Genomic DNA, 8399 nt, shown 5'->3' on the forward strand with positions numbered 1-8399 from the left:
CTTATATAGCGCGCGCCGCACGCGCGCGGCTCGTGTGAAACGTCCCCCGCCGCCGTTCCCACACTCGCGCCCAGCCAATGGGCGCCGCCCGCACGCGGCCCCGCTCGTGGACGGCGCCCGCCCATTGGCTGCGCGCCGCGCGGCGGCCGCCGGCCAATGGCGCGGGGCGGGCGGCCGCGGTTTAACCCCTTGGGCACCGCCCGCGGCGGGGGGGGGGCGGTGGCGCGGGGAGCGCCGCGCTAATTACCGGGTTAATTGGCGCCCGTGGCAGGCGCGGCCCCGCCCGCTCCCCTCGGGGACTGCCGGCCTCGGGGCGGGCTGCGCTGTGGGGGGCCGCGGCCCTCCGGGGTGATGGGCGGGTCGCGGCGGGCCGGGCCTAGCTGTGGTGGCCGGAGCAGAGCTACTGTGTGCGGGGGCTGCGGCGAACCGCGGGGCGCGCCGCGGTGGCTGCGTCCTCCCACGGTGCCCGCAGCATTGCCGCGGTCGCCCGGATCTCCCCAAGGCAACCCCGGTCTCCTCACAGCAGACCGGGTCTCCCCCCGGTCGCCCAGCTCTCTCCACGCCCGCCCGGGCAATGCCACGTGGTGCTGCCCTTGCCCCCCGCAAGTGTGGCCGGAGCTGGGCAGGGCCGGTGCCCGGAGGAGCGCGGGGCACGGGGCAGGTGCGCGGTGGCACACGCAGGGCCGGGGGCAGTGGCCCCCGTGGGTTCTGCTCCCCGGCTCGCACGCCGGGCTGGCGGCGCGGGCACAGATGCGGTGGTGCGTGCGCTGACATCGCGGGGCACAGCAGGCAGAACCGCAGGGAGGGAGGTGCCTGTCCCTCGGCCCTGGCCCAGCCGCCCTGCTGCCACCTCCGGCTGGTTTGGACAGTTTGTGGGTTACTTTAAAAAAAAAAAAAAAAAAAAAAAAAAAAAAAAAAGTATTTTGCCTGGGGACTTGAATCCTTTTTTTCTCCCCTCCGCTTGACTGACTTTCTCACACTCGTATTCCCATAGTCTGCCAGCTAGGCCTGAGTCATCCTGCCAAGAACTAGACCTGGCCTATTCAAAAATGTGCTCACTTGCTCTTTCTCTCTGTCTCTGTCTCTCTCACTTTTTTTTTTTGAGTATACACAGTAATGTTTTTCCACCTCCTCTTGTACCTAATCTGCACCTGTACAGGGCCAATCCCACACGTATCACCCGATCTTGCCTTTTCAGAGACCGTGAGAAAAATAAAGTTCAAGAAAGAAGAGAGATGTTTGCAGATCTCACCGGTGCAAAGCCCTCGTCCCTGCAGAGGCTTGTCTGCTGAGCCTTCAGAGTTTAAAAAAAGGAAAATAAATAAAAGGGAGGGTGTCATGTTTAAAACTGCGGAAAAGTACGAATCAAGGCTTTCTTTTAGCTCCTTAATGGAGCCACAAGTCTTTTGATTAAAAAAAAAAAAAAAGGCAGCCCTCAGCGTGTAAGGTTTAACTTCAGATGAACACTATTTGACGTAAGTTTCACTCATATAGGCAGCTGGACAAACTTGAGTGAGGAAAAGACCAAGACTGCACTGGGAAGTCAGTGCCGAAAAGCACTTTCACAGTCATCTTTGTGGGGAAATTGGAGACACAGATTAGCACAAAACTGCAGTATGTTTTTGGAGAGCTTAAAAAGTTCTCCACTGGATCACTATTTCTTCTTGTGCTGATATTTGCATATATTGGTGGGGAAGAAAGTTATGACAATTACTGAGCTGGTGCTCTCCCTTCTGCAGGGGTTTGCAAAGGGCTGAGGAAATGCAGCGCTGGGCAGCCCGGTCCCTCCCGGCCGGAGTGAGAACAGGCTGTAATTATGTCTATGTTTGTGGTAGCCGAGGAGCTGCAAACCGCCTGTAATTGCCGGCAACAGGTCGGTGTCTCTGTGGAACGAGCGGGGCAGGCAGCAAGAACAGGCTGTCATTAGGGGTTGCCAGCTCTCGCCCACACCGGGGACCTGGGAACTGCCTGGCAGCAGCTCCCCTTGCTGCGCTCCCACCTCGCTGCAGCTCAGCCCCTGGCCACTGCAGAGCCTGCCGGGTGCCTTTCGCTTCTGGGGTGTGTGAGGAGCCGGGCTGTGGGGACTGGGCCTCTAAAAGCGTCTGCTTCGGTGGAGGCTTCTTGGATCCGTCAGCGAGTGCTGCACGGGGCAGTGGGAGGCAGCGACACTGGTGTGTCCCTGCTCCACATCTCCTGCTCCGCCTGCCTGCTGCTGTGAAATGCCTTCATGTGCAAGGGTTGTGATCTCCAAGCGGAAGCACATATACTTGTGAATTCCCCAGGGATCAGGAGAGGAAGGGGAGGATTTGCATGGAAGGATGTCTCTGGAAATGAAATGGCTGAGGCCAGGTTTAGGCTGGAAGGAGGTAGTGAAGGGGTTTGTAACTACTGAGAGGATCTGGAACATATCCTCTGGGCATCTCCAAGCCCTGCCTTCTCTTGTGAAAGAGGTGTCAAGGGGGAGGTGAAACCCTGAGATAAAGGACTGTCCCAGGGACTGGGATGTCCCTTGTCCCACAGTCCTCTCAAAATGTTTTTTTGCATTGCTCCAGCAGTCGTCTTGGATTACAAATTGGGAATTGTCCAAAACAGATTTGGGAAGAACCTTTAGATGACGCATTAGGGCTTTACTGACTGGCAGAACATCTTGGAGGAAAAATGTGTTGGCAAGAAAATTTAGACTAGTCCTGGGCACAGGCCCAGGGGTGGGAAGGAATAAAATAGGATGCTGCTGCTGGGTGTAGCATGCAGGAGGTGAGGAGGTGGCAGGGTTGGCCGTGCCTGCTCTATGGTCCTTTAGGAAGCAGCCAAGATGAGCAAAATGTGCTTCTAGCGATCCAAGTGTTTTAATATCCAAAGCTTGAAAGATCCTAGGAAATACAGAAAATAGAAACCAAGTTGCTTGTAAGAACTGGGTTGCAAGCTGGATCCCAGGAATGGCACACCAAGCCTTTCCTCTTTGGGTCACAGGCTGAAAACCTAGCCTGGCCACAGCTCAGAGTTGTCACCACCCTGAAGGGTGGAAAACAAGTGCTGCGTCTCAGGGACATGTCCCTGGCACAGGTGTCTCCTCTGGACAGCCCTGCACACATGCCTCTGCTCGTAGTTCCCGTCCCAGAAGCTGTTGTGCAATCCATACCCAACCGGCTCCCCCGGGAGGGGTGATCTAAGAAGCTTTGGGCGCAGGTTTCAGGATTTATTTCCCCTCTATAAACGTTTGCCAGGTCTTTGGAACAAGGTCACTTTCAAACTGACTTCCTGACAAAGCCCCCTAGATGAAGCAAAGCCTTCATGGACGTTGCTTCCCTACACACCAGGCATTTGTGGTAAAGAGGGCAGCTTTTGTGCGGCTGTGTCACTGCCTGGCCCCCTCAATGGCAGGAGTAGCTCATTTTAAGGCAGCAGCCTGGTTTTGTGGCAGGTCCTGCCCTCTTGTTCCACTGGGGACCCATTTGCCAAAGACCTGCTGAGACCCGAGGTCCCAGCTCTGTCAGATGGGCCTCGGGGTGCTTGTGTGGCAGCTGCTCCCCAGGATCTGGGCTCTTTCAGCTGTTCCCTGGCTGCCACTGTAGAGGAGAGGCTGAAGTGTTTATTCATTTTACTCCTCACTGTGTGAGTCAGGCTGGGTGTGTGTGGGGCAGCTCTGGCCATTCTGCAGTGACACCCCCTTGTGTGGAGGGAGCATCCTGGCCTCCAGGAACTGGTGCCCTTCGTTCTGTTCCCCCACAACCAGGGAGGCATCCCTGGGAATGGTGCAGGAAACTGTGGGATGAAAAGGCCAAAGCTTTGCTTGAGTAGCAAAGTGCCAGTCTGAGAAACTCGAGAGTCACTAAGGACAGACAGTGAAGAACCATTTTCACCTCCCCAGCCCATCCCATCCCAGGCTGTAGCACAGCTCTGTGCTGAAAAAGGCTCTGGGACAAGAGCCAGGATACCTGGATCTCTTGCTAAGCTGATTCCTCTTGGCAGGCTCCTATCCTGCTGAACCAAGGAAACGCTGCTGGGGAGCCGGCAGGGAGGGCATTTTGGCAGCTGTGAAATATCACCCATGTGGGTGGGAATTCCCTTCCTGATACTCATGGCGTTACTTCAGAGGTTGCTGATTTGGCTAGAGCAGCCACATGTGCTCATGGGCATGAGATGGTGCAGCCCCAGATTTCCCCTGCATGCCTTTCCAGAGCCCCAGCTCCAGCCTGGTCCTCTGCTGGCAGCCAAAGCTGGGTGTTGGCAGGCATTGCAGCTGGGAACAAGCTCTGGGAACATCCCTAAATTGCTTGTGGGGCTTGGACCTGTATCTGGCACTGCCACTACCAGCCAGAGGCTGCGAGCTGCCTTATATCCTTCTTTTAGAGATGCTCTTTTCATGTGACATGCCCAGAGTTCACCGGACCACTGATTTGCAGTCCGCTGACCATGACAGGGCAGTCCCACTCCAGTACAACAGCCAGTATCCTTGCAAGATATAGGAGCTCCAGGCACAGGGACAGACAGCTGAGCCTGCAGCCCTCTGAGAACCAGAAATAAATGCGCAGTCACTGCCATGCTCCAGTGGGGAGAAGGAGCATCTCGGCTCTTGTTCTCTCCCTCTGTGGTGGGAGGTGTTGGCAGTGAGAGCTGAGTTATTTATTTATTAAGATCCCACTTGTGTTGCTGCCTGAGGCTGCTGGTCTCTGTGCTGGAGCCGTGGTGCTTGCGTGCTTGCAGGGAATGGAAAGACTGCAAGCTATGAAGCAGAAAATACTGTGAGTTTGGCAGTGGTGGAGCTGGAGAAGGCATGAGGGCTCACTGGCACAGAAGATGTCCCTGTCCCAAACACTGAGCAGAAGGAACCCTCTTGAGAGCTAGATGAAGGTGGAGCATCAGCTCCACATCCTGAGTCCAGTCTCCAGCTGTGTTGCTGCAGCACTGGTGTGCTGAGCCGTCTGTGGTCCCTGACATGCTGTGGCTGCAGGAAGCCCCGCAGGCTTTTCCAGAACACGGCTTTTAAGTCAGATCAGACCAGCAGTGCGGTTTGCAGCCCAGCTGTGCACAGCTGGCTCGGGACAGCCAGGGGGTGGGAAGACGTGGGTGGGAGCGTGGCGAGGTGGGAGTCTCGCCAGCTGTCCTCAGCACAGGGAGCCTGCGGCTGGGTGCGTCAGCCTGCCCTCAAATTCCCAGCACACAAGCCCTTTTCTGTGCCCCCTCTGCCCTCTTCCCCTGGCCCTCCTGGTGCCTGCAGCCAAGGGCACGTGGGAGCCTTGGCATGTGGCTCCCTGGGGACTCAACCTTCACCGACTGCAGACTCATGAATCCCACAGGGCCGGCCCTTGGCCACAGTGTCTGTGCTCCTCTGCAGAGTGATCAATCATACTTTCCAACACGGTTCCTTCTCCTTGGTATTAATCAGTCCAAGAAAGCAGCCTGGACTGATCACTACCATTGCGCTTTCTGCTAAATTTACCAGCTGACCACCATCTCTTCTCTTCATGCCACGAACTGGCAGCAGGAAGCGTGTTGTGTAAACTTCATGTTATCCTCAAAACCCTGGCAACCGCGATGATGCAGCAAGAAAATATCTGGAACCTTTTGGAGGTGCTGTGACAGGCAGCTCTGCCTCACGCTGGGAGGCTCTGCTGAAGGCAGTGTGGGCAGGACGGGCAGGCCAGGGGCTGTGTGCCACCAGGAGTGGGGACAGAGGTCTCAGCCTGCCTGGTCTGACCTGGTCCCAGAGCCCTTGGGACACCAGGCATTTCCCCTTGACAGATGGGATTGGTCACAGCTTGCCAGCCCTCCCATTTCCATTATTCCTGTGTCCATTTATTCAAGAAAACACAGGATACTTCATGGTGCAGTGCTTTCTTGCTGCAGAACAGAGCCTTTGCAGAGCCAGCATCTTTCTCGACGTGTAAGTAGATGGACTCTGATAAATCTAGGGTACAATGAATCATTTGCACTTGGTGCCTGATCTCCCTGGTGTCTTCAGTTTTGTTTAAGTTTCACAGCATTATGGAGAGAATTCGCTTATCTTGCTAATATTGAAATGTATACATAATTTGAATCCTGTATTCCTAAAAGCAATATTCATTATTCAAGGTGACAACAGAGCTCAAATTAGTCCTTTAGCTATATCAAGAGTATCAGAATGATCACATGTTATTTGGATTAGCGACCTCATGCAGACACATGGCTTCACACACGTGGGTAGGGCAGCAGGGCATGGTTCTAAGGTGCGTGGCCAGGAGGATCCGTGGAGCCAGATCCTGCCCTACCTCCTGCCCGCGGCAGTCCTGGGGAGCCACCTGAATTGCACCAGAGTTCAGCCTTGGCAGCAGGTGAGGTGATCCGGGGCGGCGTGCCAGGGGGACACAAGGACGGTGGATTTCTGTTTGTTTTTCTGCCCAGGGCAGTCAGTGGGAGGAGGGGATTTGAAATCCTCAATTAGCACACTTTGACAGCAGTGCAGGGTGTGTGCTAGAATGGAGTGGTTTCTCCCTTATTTTTCTTTTTCTGCTTGCTGATGTGGAGCCAAAACTCTCCATTAGCCCTTTGGCCATTGACAGGTGTTAGCAAGGGGTGGGATTTTTGGAAAACTCCTGTGCATTTTCCATTTGCTTTGGTTGTGCACGGCTGCACATGTGCTGGTCCAGAGCTGTGTGCATGCCCTGGTGCCAGAGATCATGCTGGAGAATCATCCTCATATGGGCTAATATGAGATCTCTTGCAAGCTAGTAAAGAATTGATGTGTTACTAATTGTTTTAATAGAAAATATTATCCTTCAGAGGATGTTGTTGTTTTATAAACAAGGGGATAATTTACAGCTCAATTGCTTAAATCATGTGTTAATTGCTAACTGCAATGAATAAATACATTTGTAAGTACAACATTTAATTTGCACAGATTCCAGAAGTCTAGACATTAAGAGGCAGATCATTATTTGATAAGTAATCTGGAATGTCGTATGAAATGACATTTATTCTCACATGATGAAATATCCTGAAATGAAATTTCAAGGTCCTTGTCCTTCCTTCCATGCAATGAAGGGCAGTGTTGTCATTGGCTGCCTCAGAAATGTGCCCAGGCTGCCTGGGAACACAGGGGAAGGCAGGAATCCCCCAGGAGTGACACAGAGAGAAGAGCAGCAAACCTAGGTTTATGCAGGTGTAAGTTTTTAATATTACAAAATGCAAAGAGAGAATATAGAGTCAAAAATGGGGGAACATCTACAGTAGGCTGGGAGGCTTCACATCAGTGCTAAGTGATGGCAGGATGGCTGTGGGGTTGTGAAAAGCATGGGGAGTACCTGAAGAGGTGAGCTGGGAGTATGGGTGATGAAAGGGAGGCATTAGTGCTGCTGCCTGGGCGCTGGTGAGGCCTGGGCCCAGTGTGAGGATGCAAGCAGAAGCAGCAGCAAATAAACACAGCAAAGAGGGGTTTTGTAGCCTGCTGCTGGCCACGTGTGCCCGGTGGCTGCTGCTTGCACTGCGAGAGGCTGCAGGAATCTGTGCAGGATTGCGTCCTGTTCTCCAGGGAGTGAGGAGCCCTGCCTGCTGCATGCTGCTGGAGCTGGGGCCGGCTGCTGCTGCTGCCCAGAATAAGAGGCCCTGCAAACAGAAGGCACCTGTGCTTCAGTTGCTGATATTGAATAATCTTGGGCTACTGGTGCCCTTTTGCAGGCCCGTATCTTTATTGGAGGCTGTTAAAGCCTAACCTCCCAACAGCAATAACATGACTACAAAGCATTTCTAAGAATAAAGTACGTGGGAATAAGGGAGATACTGAGATCCCAGCCAATTTCAGTACAATACAAGTCTGAAGTACCTTATAAAGTTAACAAGTCAAATTTAAATGTATACAAGGCTCAGGAGCATACAGGAAACAGGATCGGCCAAACCTTCAAAGGCCCATCATTGTCTTTCAAAAAGTCCACTGAAAGGCTCATGCCATAAAAAAGGTGTATTCACGTGGCTGATACAGTGATAAACCTGGTGGAGAAATGCCAGCAGCCAGAGTGGGCAGGGATGCTCCCTGCAGGGATGCTGTGGTGGCCCAGCCCCTTGTTACAGAGCGCTTTGCTCTGCTCTCTCTGCTGCTGCACCACAATAAAAGAGGGTTCTTCTGGTGTAAATCTGGGGAGTGTTTGGCAGGTGACTGGCTCCAAGACAAGAAGCAACCCTTGCCCCTGGCTTTATGACAGGTCATCCAGCCTCTGCAATCTTGCTGCTGGAGCGGTAAAAAAATAGCTCTTCTGCCTTGCCCAGCACCATCTTCATCGCACTCTTGAGTAGCACAAGCTGCAGCCAGGAGTGCAGTACATGGTGGTGGCTTCCCTGTCCCCTCTGATATAAACACCCTGGATGCCACAGACAGGAGAGACCAAGGAAAGAGCTAGGAGAGACAGCTTGTGCTGCATGCCCAGGAG

General features: G+C 53.7%; 1 long non-coding RNA gene across 2 annotated transcripts in view; it reads left to right on the forward strand.

Annotated features, from left to right (window-relative positions):
* Positions 1-5605: 5605 nt before the first annotated feature.
* The window catches only part of LOC121671095, a 32297-nt gene continuing 29503 nt past the window's right edge, over positions 5606-8399 (forward strand). The window contains exon 1 of one of the 2 annotated variants that reach the window (XR_006018385.1): positions 5606-6311. This is a non-coding gene — a long non-coding RNA (uncharacterized LOC121671095). The remainder of the gene's footprint in view (positions 6312-8399) is intronic. The other variant, XR_006018388.1, reaches the window with a different exon arrangement.

This window comes from Corvus kubaryi, unplaced genomic scaffold (assembly GCF_017639235.1).
Source record: "Corvus kubaryi isolate FWS band 111438036 unplaced genomic scaffold, C.kubaryi_AGA036_p1.0 37397, whole genome shotgun sequence".
Classification (NCBI taxonomy): Eukaryota; Metazoa; Chordata; class Aves; order Passeriformes; family Corvidae; genus Corvus; species Corvus kubaryi.